At 42.1% G+C, this 23,679-nt stretch overlaps 1 protein-coding gene across 1 annotated transcript in view; it reads left to right on the forward strand.

The window, feature by feature from the left end:
• caln1 (calneuron 1) overlaps positions 1-23,679 on the forward strand; it is a 188,127-nt gene that overhangs the window by 156,058 nt on the left and 8,390 nt on the right. The window lies entirely within an intron of this gene.

Raw genomic sequence — 23,679 nt, forward strand, 5'->3', positions numbered from 1 at the left:
ACGCCTTCAGACCACCAGTGAATGAACGTGAGGAACGTGAGCAGTGCCAAGAGGGGATCAGCATGCAGTATTATGGCTCCACATCCCATAGTACGGTCAGGCAACGTGAGTACAGCTCCACACGGCAGTCAGCACACACAGCTACAACGAGGTCTCCCGTGGATGACTTCAGACCCTCAGCACAGCCTCCATGTGCAGCAGGACACACACCTGCCCCAAAGCCAATGAACAGTCCACATACACAACAGGGTCAGTACTATTCTCCTTATGCCAGCACTCCACCTATGATAGACTTTGCCAAGTTTCTTGCACGCAGAGAATTAGTGACTACTGGCCTCACAAAATTTGATGACACGCCAGAGAATTTTAGGGCGTGGCAGTCGTCATTCCTTAATGCAACACAGGGCTTAGGTTTATCATATAGTGAAGAATTGAACCTTCTAGTGAAGTGGCTGGGTAAAGATTCATCTGAACATGTGAAGAGGGTCTGTGCTGTCCATGTCACAAACCCCAAAGCTGCCCTATATCTGTCTTGGGACAGACTGATAGAATGCTATGGTACACCAGAAATAGTAGAAAACGCCCTGTTCAAAAGACTTGATAGCTTCCCCCGTCTGTCTGCTAGAGACAACACAAAGCTGAGATTGCTCAGGGATCTTCTCATGGAGCTGTTAGCAGCCAAAAACGATGGATATCTCCCTGGCCTGGCCTACCTCGACACGCCTCACGGGATAAAGCCTATAGTGGAGAAGTTGCCTGCAGGAAAAATGGCTCAGCATAGGCTCGAAGTACAAGGAACAGCACAGAACAACTTTTCCTCCTTTTTCATTTTTTGTGTACTTCGTCTATGGCCAAACCGAGGCCCGAAATGATCCAAACTTCACCCTGTCAGTCAGTAGCCAGCCGTACAGCAAAGTTGAGAAAACTCCATTCAAGCAAAGTGGATTCAAGACTGCTGTATCTGTGCACAAGACAGACGTGTCTGCTACCGTTGACACAGACACCGCAAGCTCTGCAGACACTGAAAAGACAGACAGTGATCCAGCTCGATATTGCCCTGTGCACAAGAAAACACATCCATTAGAAAAATGTAGATCATTTAGGACAAAAACATTGCAGGAACGAAAAGACATTCTAAAGGAACACACACGCTGTTTTAAATGCTGCGCCCCAAATCACCTTGCCAAGGATTGTCAGGCACCACTGAAATGTGGTGAGTGTGACAGCAAGAGACACTGCTCTGCAATGCACCCAGACACCTCTCTGCCTTCCCATCCATCGCCCCCTCCACAAACAGACACAGCGGCACAAGGCAGTTCCCAACTTGAAGTGACATCATGATGCACTAAGGTTTGTGGCAAGGGCAACCTCCCACATTCATGCGCAAAGGTGTGCCTAGTGCGCGTCTTCCCTCGGGGCCAGCCAGAGCGCTCCGTCAAGATGTACGTCATACTCGATGATCAGAGTAACCGCTCACTGGCCCGCTCTGAATTTTTCCATCTGTTCAAAGTCGAGAGCAGCCTCTTCCCTTATCTGATGAAGACCTGCGCCGGCATCACGGAGATGACCGGAAGAAAAGGCAGCAGGTTTTCAGATCAAAACAGTGAATGGAGGTGTGTGCCCAGACCTTCCACCTCTCATTGAGTGCAACGAAATAATGACCAACAAATCTGAGATTCCAACTCCAGAGGTAGCCCTCGCACACACTCACCTGAAACACATTGCTCCTCATATTCCTGAGCTGGATCCTGATGCTGAGATGATGATCTTGTTAGGGAGAGACATGATACACATGCACAAAGTGAGAGATCAAATCAATGGTCCTCATAACGCGCCCTTCGCTCAGTGTCTAGACTTAGGCTGGGTCATTATTCATGAAATTTGCCTTGACAACGTTCACAAACCAGCCCTGAGCATCTTCAAAACACACATGCTCCAGAATGGACGTCCGTCCCTCCTCATTCCTTGCCACAACAGCATCAGCGTGAAAGAGAAACCATGCTATGGCGGGGAGCACAGGTATGGCCACTCTACGCACACATTGAAGCCTATGCCAGCTGAGGAACAGCTCGGGCTGACTGTTTTCCAATGGACAGACAGTGACAAGAAGTGTGCCATATCCTTTGAGGATGAACTCTTTTTGAAAATAATGGAAAAAGAAGTCCAGCAGGATGAAAAGAACAACTGGGTAGCTCCCCTATCATTCAAGTCACCTCGTCCTCTGCTCCCGAGCAACAGAGAGCAAGCACTGTCCCGTCTCAGCTCTCTATGGCGCACTCTGAGCAAAAATGCTGAGATGAAGCAGCAGTTTTCTTCCTTCATGGAAAAGCTGTTTGAAAACAACCATGCAGAGATCGCACTGCCCATCGATGCCACAAAGGAATGCTGGTACTTGCCCTTTTTCGGAGTGTATTACCCCCAGAAGCCTGGGCAAATACGAGTTGTATTTGACTCAAGCACCCAAATGCACGGCCTCTCCCTCAACTCAGTGCTTCTCACAGGCCCCGACCTGAACAACACTCTTCTGGGTGTGCTGCTGGGTTTCAGGAAGGATCTTATCGCTGTCACTGCAGACATCCAGCAGATGTTTTATGGATTCCTGGTGAGGCGCGAGCACACTACCTCAGATTCCTATGGCATAAAGACAATGACCTGTCTAAAGAAGTTCAAGAGTACTGCATGCGGGTACACGTTTTTGGCAACAGCCCGTAGCCAGTGGTTGCCATCTACGGTCTACGGCGAGCTGCTCAGAAAGGCAAAGCAAGGTATGGCATTGACACAAAGCAGTTTGTGCAAAGACACTATGTGCAGTGCCTTGCAAAAGTATTCATACCCCTTGAACTTTTTCACATTTTTCCACCTTAACCATGAACTTAAAAGTTTTTTATTGAGATTTTATGTGCTAGACCAACACAGAGTAGCACATAATTGTGAAGGAAAACGATAAATGGTCTATAAAATTTTAAACAAATAAAAATCTGAAAAATGTGGTGTGCATTAGTATTCAGCCCCTGTACTCTGACACCTCTAAATACAATCCAGTGCAATCAATTGCCTTCAGAAGTCATCTAATTAGTTAATAGAGTCCTACTGTGTGTAATTTACTCTCAGCATAAATACACTTGTTCTGTGAAGGCCTCAGTGGTTTGTTAAAGAACACTGAAGAACAAACAGCATCATGAAGACCAAAGAACTCACCAGACAGGTCAGGGACAAAGTTCTGGAGAAGTTTAAAGCAGGGTTAGGTTATAAAAAAATATCCCAAGCTCTGAACATCTCAAGAAGCACTGTTCAATCCATCATTCAAAAATGGAAAAAGTATGGCACAACTGCAAACCTACCAAGACATGGCCATCCACCTAAACTGACAGAGTGAGCAAGGAGAGCACTGGTCAGAGAAGCAGCCAAGAGGCCCATGATCACTCTGGAGGAGCTGCAGAAATCCACAGCTCAGGTGGGAGAATCTGTGCACAGGACAACTATAAGTCATACACTCCACAAATCTGGCTTTTTTGGAAGAGTGGCAAGAAGAAAGCCATTGTTGAAAGACAGGCATAAGAAGCCATGTAGGGGACACAGCAAACATGTGGAAGAAGGTGCTTTGGTCAGATGAGACCAAAGTTGAACTTTTTGGCCTAAATGCAAAGCGCTATGTGTGGCAGAAAACTAACACTGCTCATCACCCTGCACACACCATCCCCACTGTGAAACATGGTGGTGGCAGCATCATGCTATGGGGATGCTTTTCTTCAGCAGGGACAGGGAAGCTGGTCAGAGTTGATGGGAAGATGGATGGAGCTAAATACAGGGCAATCCTGGAAGAAAACCTGTTGGAGGCTGCAAAAGACTTGAGACTGGGAAGGAGATTCACCTTCCAGCAAGACAATGACCCTAAACATACAGCTAGAGCTACAATGGAATGGTTTAGATCAAAGAATATTCATGTGTTAGAATGGCCCAGTCAAAGTCCAGACCTAAATTCCATTGAGCATCTGTGGCAAGACTTGAAAATTGCTGTTCACAGACACTCTCCATCCAATCTGGCTGAGCTTGAGCTATTTTGCAAAGAAGAATGGGCAAAAATTTCAGTGTCTAGATGTGCAAAGCTGGTAGAGACATACCACAAAAGACTTGCAGCTGTAATTGCAGCAAAAGGTGGCTCTACAAAGTATTGACACAAGGGGGCTGAATATCACATTTTTCAGATTTTTATTTGTTTAAGATTTTGAAGACCATTTATCATTTTTGTTTCACTTCACAGTTATGTGCTACTCTGTGTTGGTCTATCACATAAAATCTCAATAAAAAACTTTTAAGTTTGTGGTTGTAAGGTGGAAAAATGTGAAAAAGTTCAAGGGGTATGAACACTTTTGCAAGGCACTGTAGATGATGGGCTCGTATCGGTGCCCACCGAGTCTGCAGCCATAGACCTGCTTAAACGTACCTGTGCTTCACTTGCGGAGTCCAACCTGAAACTGCACAAAATTGCATTGAACAGCGTCACTGTAATGAGAGCCTTTGAACCCGAAGAACTGGCCTCTGGCATCAGACACTTGGGCCTGGACGACAATACTCTGCCTGCACAGAGGAGCCTAGGCTTATGCTGGGACATTAACACAGACATACCTTCAAGGTAGCCGTCACTGACAAGCCCTACACCCGTCGCGGGGATGCTGTCAGTAGTCAATAGCATCTTTGATCCGCTGGGTCTGGCAGCCCCAGTGACAATCAGAGGCAGGCTGTTGCTGCGAGAGCTGTCCAGTGGAGTCCAGGACTGAGACACTCCTCTGGCTGATGAAAAGGTGAGCACGTGGGAAACGTGGAAATCATCATTCGAGGAGCTGAGTAGCCTCCATGTGCTCTGCTGCTATGTTCCAATGTCACTCTCAAAACCCAGGTACACAGAACTTTGCCTTTTTTGTGATGCTTCTAACTGGGCCATAGGGGCGGTTGCTTACTTAAGAGCTGTCACTGAAGAGGGCCGTTGTGAAGTCGGATTTGTGATGGGAAAAGCTAAGCTGTCACCGCAGCCAGAACCCACAATCCCATGCCTCGAGCTCTGTGGTGCCGTCCTGGCTGTTGAGCTGGCAGAGCTGATTTTGGACGAACTAGACTACAAGCCAGACGCTGTTAAATTCTACTCTGACAGCAAGGTGGTCCTCGGATGCATCTTCAATGACTCAAAGCGCTTCTTTGTATATGTGCACAATTGTGTGCATCGCATACGCCAGACAACATCTGAGCAGTGGTATTACGTGCCCTCAAAACAGAACCCTGCTGACTTAGCCACCAGGTCAGTAGCTGCATCACAGCTGATGAGCACAATGTGGTTCAAGGGACCTGACTTCCTCTACAAGACTCCAAAGCTGGACACGCACGAGCACTTTGAACTGATAGAGCCTGAAACGGATGTGGAGGTCAGACCGCAAGTGACTGCTTTAGCCACTCACATCGAAGCCAAGCCACTCACCTCTCAAAGATTCCAGCGTTTTTCCACATGGAACTCCTTGCTGAGAGCCGTCTCCTTTCTGATACACCAGATGTGTTCTCACAAGTCAGTCTCCATCTCAGACACTTCACAGCACACATGTAAAGGATGGCATCAGTGTAGTAGACCTCACACTCCTGAAGAACTCGCAGCAGTGAGGAGACTCATAATAGAGACTGTCCAAAGAGACTCATTTCCAGATGAACATGCTGCTCTTCAAGCAAAGAGATAAATCCCTAATTCAAGTTCACTCCTTTCCCTTGACCCCTACATCCGAGATGGCCTAATGAGGTTCGGCGGGCGTCTCAGACATTCCTGCCTGGAATCAGAGGTAAAACACCCCATTATCTTCTCAAAGAATAGCCATGTTACTAAACTGCTTGTGGAACACCATCACATGCAAGTGAAGCACCAGGGGTGACAGTTCACAGAGGGATCCATCAGAGCAGCTGGACTGTGGATTGTCGCTGGCAAAAGGCTGGTCAGTTGTATTCTCCATCACTGTGTGATATGCCGTAAGCTCAGAGGGAAGCTGGAAGTGCAAAAGATGGCTGACCTCCCTCCAGAGCGGCTCAACACCTCCCCATCCTTCAGCTACATAAGGGCTGGACGTATTTGGACCGTGGACAGTGGTGACTCGAAGCACTCGAGGGGGTGCAGCACAAAGCAAAAGCTGGGCCATTCTGTTCACATGCATGTGCACCAGGGGAGTACACATTGAAATTATTGAGTCAATGGACACTGCCAGCTGCATAAATGCACTGCGGAGATTCTTTGTGGTCAGAGGCCCAGCAAAGCAGCTCAGGTTGGACAGGGGAACAAACGTCATTGCTGCCAGTGCAGAAGTAGGAATGAGGCCTTCTGACGAAAAGCAGAACAGCATCCTGAATTATCTCCACAGCAAAGACTGTACATGGGAGTTTGATCCCCTGCACGCATCCCACATGGGAGGTGTGTGGGAGTGTATGATTGGGGTGACCCACATAATATTAGACTCTATGCTTCTGCAAAACAAACACACTTACCTGACACATGAGGTTCTGTGCACACTGTTGGCAGAAGTGTCGGCCATAGTCAACGCAAGGCCACTGGTCCCCGTCTCATCAGATCCCTCTGCTCCAGTCCTGCTGTCTCCTGCCATGCTCCTGACACAAAAGCCAGGCCTGCTCGCTCCACCGGGCGACTTTACAGGAAAAGACCTCCTGAAAGGCCAGTGGAGACAGGTGCAAGCGCTGGCCAATGAATTCTGGAACTGTTGGAGAAATGAGTACCTGAGCACTCTCCATCCAAGACGTAAGTGGTACAGGACACATCGCAACCTTCAACCTGGGGACATTGTGCTGTTAAAGCAAACTCAAGTGCCAAGGAACGAGTGGCCAATGGCTCTGGTCACATCAACCTCTGAGAGCAGCGACGGAAAGGTCCGCAAAGTTGAAGTGAAGACATCGTACCAAGGCACCTCAAAGACTTACCTGCGGCCCATCTCCGATGTGGTGCTTCTCCTAGAAAAGACTGAATAGAAATGGGCTGAAGAAAAAAAATCGTTTGAAGTTAGTGGCATTACATGCCAGACGGGGAGTGTTCTGCCGTCAGAGTTATTTTCCTGATGTAAGCTGTAAGGTACTTGAAATGATTTAATGAATGTATTTGTTTAAATTTATGGTAAGGAATTTAGCATAAGAAACACACACAGTTATAGTTCTGCAGCGAACTGGACTTTTATTTTGAAACGCAATGGTAAGCAATGAATGTTTATATTTGAGGCACGTAGCAGCCAGCAGTAAGGAAGTTGGTCACTCAGTGAATCTTATCTTCTCATGCTCACGAAAGCAATGGCTGTAAGTTTATTAATGTAGAAGTTTATATGAGTAAATAGGAATATATGATGTAATGTTAAGCATTATAAAGTTTGAAGTTTATTGATTGGAAAGTCATGCACAAGTTGATGTTATGAGCTAATTTAAGCGTGTAACAACTGTATGTTGTGTGCTAGCAGTGATGGTGTATTAGCCTGTTAATATGAAGGGCTCACCTTGGGCGTGTAGTTCTTGTGCGTTACTAGAAAATAGCATAATTTTATACTGTTTATTAATAACATATTGTAAAAGAAACTATGGGTTTGTATTGTTTCCATTTGCAGTTTTACTCGTGGTATTTCACCATTTAAAAAAGGAATAAAGGGAGCAAGATGCTCTGAACCTGGCTCAAGTGTAGTGATATACCTGAGTTTGGCTGACTGTTGAACTGTGATAACGTACACGAAGTACCTAACACGCAGGGAGAGCAGTACAATATCTTTTGAGATACTGCAGAAATAAACATATACAACCCCGATTCCAAAAAAGTTGGGACAAAGTACAAATTGTAAATAAAAACGGAATGCAATGATGTGGAAGTTTCAAAATTCCATATTTTATTCAGAATAGAACATAGATGACATATCAGATGTTTAAACTGAGAAAATGTATCATTTAAAGAGAAAAATTAGGTGATTTTAAATTTCATGACAACACATCTCAAAGTTGGGACAAGGCCATGTTTACCACTGTGAGACATCCCCTTTTCTCTTTACAACAGTCTGTAAACGTCTGGGGACTGAGGAGACAAGTTGCTCAAGTTTAGGGATAGGAATGTTAACCCATTCTTGTCTAATGTAGGATTCTAGTTGCTCAACTGTCTTAGGTCTTTTTTGTTGTATCTTCCGTTTTATGATGCACCAAATGTTTTCTATGGGTGAAAGATCTGGACTGCAGGCTGGCCAGTTCAGTACCCGGACCCTTCTTCTACGCAGCCATGATGCTGTAATTGATGCAGTATGTGGTTTGGCATTATCATGTTGGAAAATGCAAGGTCTTCCCTGAAAGAGACGTCGTCTGGATGGGAGCATATGTTGCTCTAGAACCTGGATATACCTTTCAGCATTGATGGTGTCTTTCCAGATGTGTAAGCTGCCTATGCCACATGCACTAATGCAACCCCATACCATCAAAGATGCAAGCTTCTGAACTGAGCGCTGATAACAACTTGGGTCGTCCTTCTCCTCTTTAGTCCGAATTACACGGCGTCCCTGATTTCCATAGAGAACTTCAAATTTTGATTCGTCTGACCACAGAACACTTTGCCACGGTCCATTTTAAATGAGCCTTGGCCCAGAGAAGACGTCTGCGCTTCTGGATCACGGCTTCTTCTTTGAACTATAGAGTTTTAGCTGGCAACGGCGGATGGCACGGTGAATTGTGTTCACAGATAATGTTCTCTGGAAATATTCCTGAGCCCATTTTGTGATTTCCAATACAGAAGCATGCCTGTATGTGATGCAGTGCCGTCTAAGGGCCCGAAGATCACAGGCACCCAGTATGGTTTTCCAGCCTTGACCCTTACGCACAGAGATTCTTCCAGATTCTCTGAATCTTTTGATGATATTATGCACTGTAGATGATATGTTCAAACTCTGCAATTTTACACTGTCGAACTCTTTTCTGATATTGCTCCACTATTTGTCGGCGCAGAATTAGGGGGATTGGTGATTCTCTTCCCATCTTTACTTCTGAGAGCCACTGCCACTCCAAGATGCTCTTTTTATACCCAGTCATGTTGATGACCTATTGCCAATTGACCTAATGAGTTGCAATTTGGTCCTCCAGCTGTTCCTTTTTTGTACTTTTAACTTTTCCAGCCTCTTATTGCCCCTGTCCCAACTGTTTTGAGACGTGTTGCTGTCATGAAATTTCAAATGAGCCAATATTTGGCATGAAATTTCAAAATGTCTCACTTTCGACATTTGATATGTTGTCTATGTTCTATTGTGAATACAATATCAGTTTTTGAGATTTGTAAATTATTGCATTCCATTTTTATTTACAATTTGTACTTTGTCCCAACTTTTTTGGAATCGGGGTTGTATATCACAATGACCAAATTTCAGAGGGAACTAAATTTCACCAATTTTATGAAAGCAAAAGGCCGTCTAGCTTGAATATAATGTAATGCTTTTGTAGTCGCTCCACTATCAGGTTCATATAATCTAATTTTAGAGTTATCAGTTATTAAAAAAAAGCCAACTACTAAATAACAGCAGGGCAAAAATACACAAAATTCAATCAAACTGCTGAAACACTGAGAGCCACTCAAGAGAACACTGCTACCTTATAATCTTCACGTGTGTTGTCAGTTTGTTATAGCTCTTGCATCAGTAGTGCAAAAACTCAGTTTTTAGCAAGAAAATATCCACAGCAACTCTTGCATCAGTAGTACAGTAGTTCAGTTTTTCACTGTTTATTGTTTGCCATTGCAATTGAGTTTCTCTCTGTAGGGTCCCTTTTCTTTCTCTTTCCCCTGCTCCAAAAATAAAACACATTGACGGACAGAAAATGGAAACCACAAATCCATGTTGTGGTGCCTGGATTCCAGTAGTGACTGCAAATTGCAGTGACCCATTTGCTTCTCTTTTCTTTAGTGTGGTGGGTTTTTTTTTTTCCCAGTCTGAGCTCAAAGGCTAAAGTGTATGTAGCTGCCAGTTTCTCTCATTTTGGGCTGCGTGCAGACTAAACACTACAGTGACTCACAGTGAATCACCTCTTGAGGTACAAAGTGATCTTACAAAATGGACAGTATGTTCTGTCTTGAGGCTAGCTGGTTAGCATGCTAACTTCAGTAGATATCTGTGTAATGCATTACATAGATGTCTTTGACATAACATCAGAGCTGCTGTTTCTTCATATTTTGTTAATTTTGAATTCTTTTAAATTAAAATTCTTACAAATGATTAGGCCTAGGACCTTAAAGTGCTGTAAGTTGCAAGGTGGGGCCTCCATTTTTCCAGCACATCCCACAGATGCTTGATCAGATTCAGATCTTTGGAATTTGGAGGCCAAGTCAACACCTTGAACTCTTTGTTCCTCAACGCATTTCTAAACAAATGTTGTAGTGTGGCAGGGGGCATTATCCTGCTGAAAGAAACCACTACCATTAGGGAATCTCATTGCCATGAAGGGGTGTACTGTTCTTCATCTGCAAAAATGCTTAGGTAGAAGGTACGTGTGTCAAAGTAACATCTACATGAATTACAGGACCCAAGGTTTCTCAGCAAAACATTGCCCAGAGCATCACACTGCCTCCACTGACTTGCCTTCTTCCCACCGTGCATCCTGGTGCTGTCACTTCCCCAGGTAAGTGATGCACAGGCACCTGGCTCTCTACATGATGTAAAAGAAAATGTGCTTCATCAGACCAGGCCACCATTCTTCCACTGCTCCATGGTCCAGCTCTGATGCTCACATGCCCATTGTAGGCACTTTCGGAGGTGGACAGGGGTCAGCATGGGCACTCTGACTGATCTCCAGCTAATCAGCCCCATACACAGCAAGCTGTGATGCACTGTGTTCTGACATCTATCAGAGACAGCATTAACTTTTTCAGCAATTTGTGCTGCAGTAGCTCTTCATAGGATTAGACCAGATGGCCTAGGCTTTGCTCCCCATGCACATCAATAAGCCTTGGCCAACCATGATTCTGTCACTGGTTCACCGGTTAGCTTTCCTTGGACCACTTTTGGAAGGTACTAACCCCTGCATACCAGGAACACCCCAAAAGATGTGCCATTTTGGAGATGCTCAGACCCAGTCATCTAACCATCACAATTTGGCCCTTGTCAAAGTCGCTCAGATCCTTACACTTGCCCATTTTTCCTGCTTCCAACACATCAAATTCAAGAACTGACTGTTCTCTTGCTGTCTAATATGTCCTTTCTCATGGGTCAAAACAGATGTACTGAACCATTATAGACTGATTTACTGTAGTTAGCATGTTATACACTCAAACCACCACATTCCTATGGTCCTCCAGAACATTTTTAAAACGATTAACCAGGAAATTTTGAAATTACAGGGTTATGAAATGTCATTATACATTTAATACAAGATGTTACAGACAAAAAAAATTAAGCGGACTTTAGCTTAAAAAACTTTTAAAGTTGTAACATCAGTCCGTTGGGCCCTTTCCCCGGACGTGGCCATATTGGATTAGCCAGATACATGGAGATGAAAACGAGGGTGCATGATGTCAGATTTCGCATGACAGTACACTGTGTCCTGCATCAAACGGATGGAAGATAAGCAGGTAAATATATATTTTAAATAAACAGGCAATAAACTAGCCACTACTTTATTTTGATTCCTTTTCTAATACTGCATTGCCATAATTTTTATGGCGAAATGCAAACAAATTGACCAAGAAGTCATGCTAGACCATAATATTATACTATAGTCTAGTTGTCACAACAGAAGGACTCTCCGGCATGCTCTGGACAGTGTGCGCTCCAAACCGACTCACGCACACTGCGAATGACACACACCTGCACAGGATTAAGTCACAATCAGTGCTCCTAAATAAGGACTCAGAATGCAGACTTACTTTGCGAAGTATTGTGTTGTTGTGACACATTACTGAGCCTTGTTTCCTGACAGATTTCCTGGTTTCTGATTCCTGTTTCCTGTTCCTCGTTTTTGACCCTGCTTCTGTCTACAATATTCTGTTTGTGCCTTGTTTGACCTTTTGCCTGTTTTACTGTTCATGATATATGCCTGCTGATTTGGACTGTTTGCACTTTTCTTTATAATAAAGATCTTCTGTACTTACATCCGTCTCCATCCATCCCTGACAGAATACTTTGCTCCGCTGACACTAGTATAGCTTGCACATGTACATCTCCACTGTGCTCGTGGAAAATGACCTCATGCATAATGGGGTTATGGCGGCCTCCCTGAGAAAAAAATAGTCCCATCTGTTTTCATCACTTTAGTGGTTATATCGTTAAGAACAAATTCAACATGCAGCTTTTTTTTTTATAAAGGACAGACATAAAGACCAACTTTTACCTCAATTTGTTTATTTGCAAGATATTTTCTTTAACAGTCTTATTCTATATAACACTCGATAAAAAAGTTAAGGTCAGAAACCTAAAGTGTTCTTCAGTTGTCCCTCTTGAGGGAACCCTTCAACAGACAAAGTAGAACCCTGCAATTGAGTGTTTCTCTGTCAGAGAGGGCACTAAGTACATTACCTGGCCAAAATCAAAAAAGTTGCATCTAATAGTACATTGGCACATATTCGCCATGGCATTGTTTCTTGTTTTGGAACTTTTCTTTTTATTTCCATGTATCGTGTGCAGTCATATATCTTATATACAGTACAGTAAAAACAAAACGAAGCAAGTATATCCACAGGTATGAAAGTCTTGAAAGAGTCATTAGTCCATGGGTCTCCAATCTTGCCCATCATGTGTGGAGTGAAATGAGAATCTATACCAAGAGTCCACATACAATTAGAGATGTTCCAAAACTGGATTGATTCACAACCTAGAAACACTTTGACATTACTCTGCAAATGGCCATTTTCACAGTCTTATTCAAGGTGGGGAGAAAAGAGAAAAAACAACAACAACAACAACAACAATAATAATAATAATAATAATAATAAATACAATGACATAAAAATAATTATTAAATAAATAAAAAAACAAATGACCAAAAATAAATAAATCAATTAAAATGCAAGGCAACTGGGGCCCATTTATTTATGAAAGCATCTATTTTTAAATGTAATGATGCAGTCAAGTATTCCATATTGTAAACATCTTGGATCCTTTCTCGCCATTGTATTATTGTTGGGGAGTGTGGTTTTAACCAGGAGACTGTAATTACTTTGTTTGCTATCAGGAGAAGAATTCTCAATAAATCTGCCTGGTTATTTTCTTCAAGATCCTCTGGTAATATCCCTAATATGAAATATTGTGGTTCTAGTGGCATATCTATTGATAGACATTTCTTTTGGTACGTTTTTCCAGTATTCTGAAAGTATTGGGCAGTCCCAAAAAATGTGTATGGTCCCCCACCATACCACATCCTCTCCAGCATTGTAGTGAGGTATTGCTCCATTTTGACGTAATCTGTGGGGTCCTAAAGTACCTCATTTTAATCTTCCATCCAAACTCTTTCCAGTTAGGGCGACTGGTTATTTTATGTCCATGGCTACATGAATTTTCCCAATGTTCATCAGAAATTATAACGTTCATCTCTGACTCTCATTTTCCTTTGATGTCCAGATTATTGTTTTTTAATTCATCTTGCAATATCCTATAGATGTGTGATATGAACTTTGTTTTAATTGTGCCTTCAATGGTTGAAATAAATAAATAAATAAATGTTCCATAACAGATGCTGGGTTACAAAGGGTCTCCCATTCTTGATGTGCATGTAAGTAATGTCTTATTTGTAAGAATCTAAAAAAAATCCTGGTTTGGTAAATCAAATTTGTTCTGGAGTTGTTCAAATGATCTAAGAGTATGTCCCTCAAACAGCTGGTCTAGAACCACTCAACCTGCCTCTTCCCATCAAGTCCAGCTGGAGGGAAATCTATGTTGTTTGCTATCCTTATGTGGTAGGACGAAGTGTAATGGAGGTGAGAACGGGGGGGGGTGGCATTAATTTAGCCATCAGTGCAGTTGGCCTTTTTAAGGCACAGGTGTCATGATTGCAGTCCACGTTTGCGTGGAGAGCGCGCAGCGGCGATGGTGGTGGATTGGGACGCAGCCTGTGCGTGAGTGTGTTGTGGCGTCCATAAACCTGTCTTTATGGACGGACGTCTCGTGCACAGAGACATGGAAAACGCGATGGAAAACCCCAGCAAGGCGGCTGAGTATCTGAAGAAGCTCAATAACATTATTGAGACCCAGCAGGAGTTACTGGAGAAGCAGAAGGGTCGCATTGATGAACTTGAACGCCAAGTGCATGAGCTGTGCGAGGAGAACGCGTGCCTCAAAGAACAGCATCAGAGGCACCTGGCGGACTCCAGCAGCCCAGCTCCATTAAGGAAAATGTTATGCAAGAAAAGAAGAAAGAGGGCAAGAACTGCTTTTATACTGGAGCAGATCGCTGGTTTTCATTCCTTGTGCTGACCACAGCAACCATGAAACTGGTTGGCTGCTGCTTTGCTGTTTTGATTCGGCTTGCTACATATGCTGCATGCGGTTGCTGCTTTTTACTTCTTCTTCTGTTACTTGGCTTAACGTTTCTAAACTACCTTTACGGGTCTTAATCTAAGGCCGCTGCTCTCTACTTTTCCTGTGGGCCATTGTATGGTGGCTTGGTGTGCTTGTGGTATGTTTGGTGTCTCTGTTGTGCGTGCGTGGTGATGTGTTTTCTATTTGTGTGAGGATAATTTGTAGTTTTTTTTTTGTTTGTTTGTTTGTTTGTTTTTTGATATTGCACTGTAACCTCTCAGTACTGGCTTGGGGAGGCAAGTGTACTGGTTTACATGCATGTTTTGTTTATTTGTTGGCTGTGGGTTATTTTCATTTGGGTGTTTCTTGTAATAATAGGTCTTATTGAGTGTGTATTCATTATTTGGGTTTGCATTTTTTTTTTTATTTGGCTTCTGTTGTAGTGTGCTGTGATTTATTTGGTTGGTTTGTGGGGTTAGGGGGACTGAGCCTATGTCGCATTGCTATATTGCTGCCTCTTGAGGCCCAATTTATACAAGTTATACTGGAGTTACAGTTGCATGTTTTAAATATATTTTTATATTGAAATGAATTCTTAAGATGTTGCATTTGAGGAATCATGCGTCTGCTACATTCATTTAGTTGAATGGCCTGCTCTCTGGAGGAACATTACAGATTAATTTAAGGGTGATTTTCATTTGGACTGAAGTAGCTTCAGTTAGGGGCTAAAGCCTAGTCATTTGGGTCGGTCTCACTTACAGCTCTGAATATTGTCATAGGAAGATGCAGTTTTTTTCTCACGGTTGACCATATTTTTAGAGTATTTTTTATCCAAATATTATTAATTTTTCCCTTTCCCCACTGATCTTGGTTCAGGAATGGGATTGAGTCTAATGGCATATCAGGACAATCGCTCTGTTCCATTCCTACCCATATCATGTCAGTGTCCTGGGATATCCAAGCAACCATTGACCCAAGTTGAGCTGCCCAATAATACATTTTCAAGTTAGTAAGATCTAGACCTCCATTGGCTTTTGAGCATAGTAGTCTTTTAAATTTAAGTCTGGGTGCTTTGCTTTGCCATATAAATTTTGATAGACATTTATCAATTGTATTGAAGGTGGAGGTCAAGACACATATGGGTAATGACTGAAAAAGAAAAAGTAATCTTGGTATAATGTTCATCCTTATCGCCTCTATTCGCCCTATGAGGGATAGTGGTATAATTTCCCATCTTGCAAGGTCCGCTTTTATTTGGCCCATCAGTTTGCCATAATTTTCAATAGTTTTGCTAAATCTGTTGTTCTTATGATTCCCAAGTACCTAAAACCTTGTGACCAACGACAGTGAAGTCTACCTGATAACTGTGTGGGCCAGTTTCCATTTAGCATCATTGCCTCTGATTTTGATTGGTTAATCTGATAACCAGAAAGCTGTCCATAACTTTTTAATGTATCCATTAGTGAAGGAACAGAGACTATTGGGTCAGTTATATAGGCCAATAAATCGTCTGCATAGAGTGATGTCTTTGTGTTCTCTATTACTCATGTCTCTAATACCTTTAATATCCACATTTTGTCTTATGGAGGCTCAATATTTATAGCAAAGAGCAGGGGACTTAGGCAATCTCCTTCCCTCAACCCCCCCCCCCCCCCCCCCCCCCCCCCGTTTGTCAAAAAACTCAGAGCAGCAACCATTTACTCTGACACGTGCCTGTGGATTTTTATATATGACTCTGACCCAGTCTACAAACTTTTAATGAAATCCCGTCACAGCTAATGTTTTGTTCAGAAAGTCCCAGTTTACAGTATCAAATGCTTTTTGAGCATCAAAACTAATTAGCATAGAAGTCTGCCTTTGTTTCTTGGCACATGTAATAATGTTTAGGGTTCTTCTGATTATTATTGGGTATGAACCCTGTCTGGTCCAGATTGATCAGGTTTGTAATATGTTTTTGAATTCTCTGTGCTAAAATACTGGTCAGTAATTTCTGGTCATTGCAAATCAAACTAATGGGTCTATGGCCCTCACAGAGTGTTGGGTCGTTTCCCTCTTTATGAATCACAGATATTATAGCCTGTGACCATGTCTCGGGCAGGTTGTCCTGAGATAGAGAGTATCTAAAGACCCTTGTTAGTATTGGTATTAGGTCATCTACAAAGCATTTATAGAACTCTCCTAATAATCCATCCACACCTGGGGATTTGTTTTTCAGCCTTTTTATTGCTTCTCTTATTTCTGTTTCAGTGATTGCTGATATCATTTGTTTTGACGCCTCTTCTGGTAATGAAGGGAGGTCCAAACTAGCAAGGAAGATCTCAATGTTGTCTAGTTTTGGTTTAGTTTCTCTGTATAGGTTCTGATAGAATGAGGCAAAGGCATCTGCCACTTCTTTAGGGTGAGATAGCATTTTTCCAATAGCAGGATGAGTAACTTTGGAGACAGTATGATCGGCCTGAGCTTTACGTAGTTGGAAAGCTAGAAGGCGGCTAGCTCTATTCCCCATTTCATAATATTTTTGTTTGGTGAACCGTAAGGCTCCCTCTGCTTTATAAGACAAGAGCTTATCTAAGGATTTTCTTGTCTCTTTAAGCTCTGACAAGATGTTACTTGCTCCTGTGGTCTTGTGTTGTATTTCCATTTGTTTTATTTTATTTTCTAGTTTCTATTGTTCCTCCAGTCGTTGTCTCTTTAGTCTTGATGATATTTGGATAATTTTCCCTCTAATGACTGCTTCCACATCCTTCCATAAAATGGAGGGGTTAACCTCACTGTTGTTAATCTCAAAGTATTCTTTTAAGTGTTGTCTTAATTCTTTTACTGTTTCTGCATTATTTAGTAGTGATTACATTATCTGTATCTGAAAAAGGAATGAGCACCTAAATCTACTTTCAGTATCACAGGAGCATGATCACTGAGTTATCAGTTCTATATGACAATCTCATTCTCATCTCATTATCTCTAGCCGCTTTATCCTGTTCTACAGGGTCGCAGGCGAGCTGGAGCCTATCCCAGCTGACTACGGGCGAAAGGCGGGGTACACCCTGGACAAGTCGCCAGGTCATCACAGGGCTGACACATAGACACAGACAACCATTCACATTCACACCTACGGTCAACTTAGAGTCACCAGTTAACCTAACCTGCATGTCTTTGGACTGTGGGGGAAACCGGAGCACCCGGAGGAAACCCACGCGGACACGGGGAGAACATGCAAACTCCGCACAGAAAGGCCCTCGCCGGCCACGGGGCTCAAACCCGGACCTTCTTGCTGTGAGGCGACAGCGCTAACCACTACACCACCGTGCTGCCCCATATGACAATCTATGACTTTAGATTTTTTTTTTTTTGCTGGGAGAGACAGAAAAAGTCAATCCTTAACTATTATGAACCTTGGAGAAAAAACTAAAATCTTTCCCCTTTGGATTCTTAGCTCTCCACTGGTCTTTAAGTCCTAATCCAGATAACAGATTTATATTCTGCGGCCCTTTTTCTGGTGGCGTCTTGTCCAACTTCCCATTTTGTACAGCGTTAAAATCTCCTCCAATTATTAGTAAACCCCTTGAGTTATCTGCAATGATGTTAGCAATTTCCCTGAAGAAGCCTGAATCATATTCGTTTGGGGCATATACATTCAAGATGGATATCTCTATGCCTCCAACTGTCCCAATCACCATGACATATCTTCCTGATTTATCCTGCACTACTTTCTCGGTGCAAAAGGCCAAAGCTTTACTGATTAAGATGACGACTCCTCTGTTTTTACCATTTGAAGCACTGTATACCAAGTTCACCCATTCTCTTCTTAATTTTGTATGCTCAATCTCTTAAATGTGTTTCCTGTAGTAATGCAACTGAGCATTGCGTCTTTTTCAATTGAGTGAAAATTTTTCAATTGAGTGATTATTTTTTTCCTTTTGATTGGATGGTTTAGTGAATGGACGGTGTAAGTTGGGTTAGGGTTAATTTATCCATGTGGATATAAAAACCTCTTTAAGCTGATTATCAAAAACATATTTTCCCAAAAGTGTACCTGTATTTGTAAGACATACATGACCGCATAGAAATATTGTACAGTAACATCTAATTCCTTGAAAAATAAACACAATTTTTGAACAACAAAACTGACTTCCAAAAACCCATCCGATTTGAAGAACGTAAAATCAGTCTCAACAAGGACGGAGAGTTGTGACATTCTCTCCAGGGATATACACACAGTCTTTTCACAATTAGGCATGCACATTGCCTGCGCTAAGGCCTCTCCAAGGAAGAGAGAGAAAAAAATAATAATAAATAAATAGCCTCGGCCTACAGGAGATGGCGCAAAAGTGAAACTCCTCGCATGAGGAGAACTTTAACTCAGGTTTTTAAAACTGTTGCTAGCCAGAATATCTTTTAAACAGTCCGCTACGTCATGTCCTGATAGTTTTTTTTTTTTTTTTTTTACTACTACTCGCAGTTCTTCTTGTTAGCTCATTGTTCGTCATGCAGAAAGCACTTCAGGTCCGCGCTGGTCATAGTTAGGTTCGCCCTGTTTGTCACGGGTGCTTACACCCAGTTATTGTGCAGAAGTTCTGTCTAGAGCTTTTCCCATTGGTCAACTTGAACGTGAATACCCATTTCTTCCAGTACCGTTGAGGCGTCCGCGAGGGTCGCGAAGGTCTTTACTCCCGATTCCAGGTGAATTTTCAGCTTCGCAGGGAAAGGTGACCGTGCTTTTATATTCTTCTCTTTAAGCCATTTTATCACGTCTCTTACTTGTTTACACTTCCTCTGTATATCTGTTGTATAGTCCTGGTTGAAGAATATCTTTTGTCCTTCATGTGTCACCCCTCCTCTGTGTTTCCATGCCTCTTGGATGACTGTTTCTTTGACTCTGTAGTCAAGGAACCTGACGATAATGGATCTCGGTGGGCCTGAATCTTTCAGTTTCATGGTCAATGAGCGATGCGCCCTCACTATGTTCAGGTTCAGTTCTTCTGGTAGGGCCAGTGAGGTTTGAATAAGGTTGGTTATGAAGCCGACCATATCTTCCTATTCCTCACCCTCCTTCACCCCATAAATTCGGAGGTTATTCCGTCTTGCTCTGGATTCTAAGTCCTCACATTTAGCTGAGAGGTTAGCGTCTCATTGTAGTAGGTAGTGAAGGGCTCTCGTGTCGTTGTGCTTTATCTTCTGTGTCGCTCAATCTCTGCTCAACTTCTATCATACACCGCTCGAGTTTTGACGTTCTTTCAGCAATTTCACTCAGAGCGGATTCCACTCTAACTAATGATTCTCTGGCTTCTTTAGAGGCCTCTACATGCTCTCTTCTTAATGTACGTAGCTCTTCTAGTATGCCCGCCATGTTGTCTTCTTTACTGAGTTCTGTATCGTTTTGGTTTTGCTTGCTGCTTTTACTTTTTTTTCAGTTGCTTTTCTGCTTCCTTTCAATGAGCAGACATCATGTTTACTTGTTGTGAGTAGTATAAATTATACGTATTGTAAATGAATAAATTTTGGCTAGGTTTTTCTAAGTTCTCCTCAGGAGCTAAAAGATCAGGCTGTTGCTCCCATCACGTCATCACCGGAAGTCCCATGGCATTGTTTCAGCTACCTTATGCAATGTCACAACATGTATTTCCATTCAGAGTTGCATTAATTTTTTTTTTGCCAAGATCTTGTGTTGATTGAAATACTCTGTAAAGTCTTCCCCAGCACATCCCAAAGACTTTCAGTGGGGTTAAGGTCAGGACTCTGTGGTGTGTGAAAATGATTCCTCATGCTCCCTGTCTGAGCACAGTCTGAGCCCTAATTTTATGCCCGTAACATCAGGGAAGAAAAAATCCATTGATGTGGTGATAACCTGGTCATTCAGTGCATTCAGGTCGTCGGCTGACTTCATTTTATTGCCCCATAATGTTGCTGAGCCTCAACCCAACCGACTGAACCAACCCCAGATCATCACACTGCCTCCAGAGGCTTGGACAGTGGCCATTATGCATGATGGGGCATCGCTTCATGTGCTTCCCTTTTTACCCTGACATGCCCACCACTCAGGAATAAGGTAAATCTGGACTCATTAGACTGCATTAGCTTTCTCAACTGCTCTAGAGTCCAATCTTTATGCTCCCGAGCAACCTGAAGCCTTTTTTTTTTTCAAATAGACTCAATAACAAATGGTTTTCTTAAGGCCACACAGCTCTTTAGTCCCAATCCTGTGAGTACTCATCACATTGTGTGGGTGGAAATGTTCTTTCACTATTAAACATAGCCATGAATTCTATTGTTGATTTTTTTTTTTTAAGTGCTCTCCAATCACGGTCAGTTATGATTTTTTTCTGACCACATTTTTGCCAAGAATCTAACAGTTCACCACGATTCATCCAGGTATTAGTAATGCGTTGGACAGTTCTTAATCCAGTTCCAGTCATTTCGGTTCAAATCTCCTTAGTTGTTTTCTTTGCTTGATGCAGGACAATAATGTGACCTTCTAAAACACAGTAACAGCTTTTCCACAACCACAGGACATGTCTTTCGATTTGTTTTTTTGTTTTTTTTTTAAGAAATGAGAAGCTACTCACTGCATCAATTAGGGTTAAAAGAATTGACACCAGCTGAAACATATATTAACCACTGCAGTAATTATTCATCCAAAAGCTCCTAAGTATTTGCTGATTTAAATCCAAACCATGACTTTTTTGCCCAGGCAGTGTATAACACTTTTAAAACAGACTAACAAAGGTAACAAGCCTTCCAAAGAGCCCTGCAAGAGCTATTAAACGGAGAGAGTGGGGTTCTTCAGTGGCTGGGCTGTAGAGGGTTCTGACCCTATATGACTGAAATAGGAGAATCCATTTTTGTTTTATGGCATTCAGAGGAAACTGCAAAGGTTTCATGTCATTAAGACTCGATCTCAGAAATATACGGTACATAGAAGGATTTTCATCACAGGTGTTAAAAAATCTGGTCTTCCTAGAACTAAAGTATGTCCCTTTTAGTTGTACTTCTGTTTCTATCTGAATGATCTACTGTTACCTTTTCTATGCCTTCTAAATGTGAGACGTCTCTGAGCTCCTCCAAGTCAGAGAATGATTGAGTAGGTGTTTTCCTCAGGTGCTCATCACTGTTTTATAGTTCTGTCAGCAGAACTGCTCTCTGCTTCAAGACGTCACTCACAGTGAATATGTTGAATCATTTGTCAGTACTGTAGGATAGTCAAGTTTATTTGTATAGCGCTTTTAACAACAGACATTGTCACAAAGCAGCTTTACAGAAAATTAAAGTCTTTAAACCTGAGCTGATTTTATCCCTAATTTATCCCCAATGAGCAAGCCTGTGGCGACGGTGGCAAGGAAAAACTCCCTCAGACGACATGAGGAAGAAACCTGAGAAACGATGAGGAAGTCTGAAAACAAACCTCCACTGCATAAACATACTGTAACAGCTACACTTTCTGTGTCAGTCTTTAAACTTTATATAATTCTACAGTCACTATAATGCCATGCACTCTGTTTGCTGGACACTTTTAACTGAAGCAAAAACACATGTGATTGAAGCATGCTTATTGCAACCGTCCAAGTTATGAAGTAAAATCGAAAGTCTAGGTGTCCCTGCTGATGTTCCCATTTTCCTCTGTGTGGTTTGAGTTATTGTAGAATAAAAATAGAAAAAAATGATCTTTCATCTAAAAATAAATGAAGAAAATTACACTGCTGCCTGGTAAATGCTACTGTAGCGATATAAAAAAAGATGCCAGGGTAATAAAATGAAATTTAAACCAGTCCAGATATTTAAGAGTGAAGAATGCCATTTCAGTATGAATGTTTAGTAATAATTTATACACAGGTAGTGATAATGTGCATTCATTTAAAACACTAAAAATGAAATCAGAGTACAAATGAAACTGATTGCTAAGTCACCTCTCTCTCTCTCTCTCTCTCTCTCTCTCTCTCTCTCACACACACACACACTGAGGCATATATCAATAACCCTTTGACTGTTTTACAGGGACAAGTCAATGTATGCCAATAAGAGTGGCCTTAATCCCACTAAGCTTAGCATGCAGAACAGTCAATAACATTCTATCACAGTACATTAGTCCCAGGGTTAGACACTACACCTCGCTTTTAATTTTGGGCATTGCAGCCATTGTCTGTTCCATTTGTTGATTTCTATTGCAATGACTTATGTACAGCCTATATTAGAAAAAAAGGTGCCATCTAAAATTTTACATACATTAGTATGTGCTGGGAAAATATCCAGTTATTTATTGTGCCAAAAAGACAAGAAATGAAAATAACTTAAGTCCCACTTGGTTTTCATGACTTTCTTAGACCAGTGGAATTGTTTTGATGTAATAGATGATAACGGGTGGATGCTGGCAAGTGGGCAGACACTAGTCATCCACTCCAGGACTAATAGGTTTTTTTTTTTATTTGCGCTCTCTCTCTCTCTCTCTCTCTCTCTCAGCATGAGTCTGGTGGAGTGCAGTGATAACTCTGAAAGCTCAGTTCCAGGTCTCAGCCTCATGAAACCACTCAAGAGATGTGATTATGTAGAAAGTTCAGTGCAACTGTGTTTGTCTACTTCAGAGATTAAAATAAAGAGTAGAGAACAGATAATAGACCAGTGTGCCACTCTATCCATCTATCCCCAACTGCAATCAATGTACAGTAACAGTCAAAAGTTTGGACACACCTCCTAATTCAATGGTTTGTCTTTATTTTATAAATGAAAAAGATACTTCATGTCATGTAAGTAATGATGGATGTTTCTCTTTATTTGAGTGCTTCTTGACATAATATGGATTACTACAGTTGTGGAATAGGGCTATTATATACAATAGATAGATAGATAGATAGATAGATAGATAGATAGATCTATCCATCCATCCATCCATCCATCCATCCATCCATCCATCCATCCAACCAACCAACCAACCAAATAAATGTTGCTGAGTATTCTGTCTCTTGAAAAGCCCAGAACAATCTCAGCTCTCATCAGGAAAGACCAGACTTGCATTTTATGACCCGTATCTCAAGAAACGGAGAGTACACATAAAGCAAAAGAAAAGCAAACCAGAAGGCAAACAGGAAACTTTCATTACAAGGATCATTGCTTCTTCATTTAACCAGAAAAAGTCACCTTTAACGTACTGCTTTAAACAGCATTACCTCAATGTATGGACATTATGAATGAAGGACATCTAAGA

This window comes from Neoarius graeffei, chromosome 17, assembly GCF_027579695.1.
Source record: "Neoarius graeffei isolate fNeoGra1 chromosome 17, fNeoGra1.pri, whole genome shotgun sequence".
Classification (NCBI taxonomy): Eukaryota; Metazoa; Chordata; class Actinopteri; order Siluriformes; family Ariidae; genus Neoarius; species Neoarius graeffei.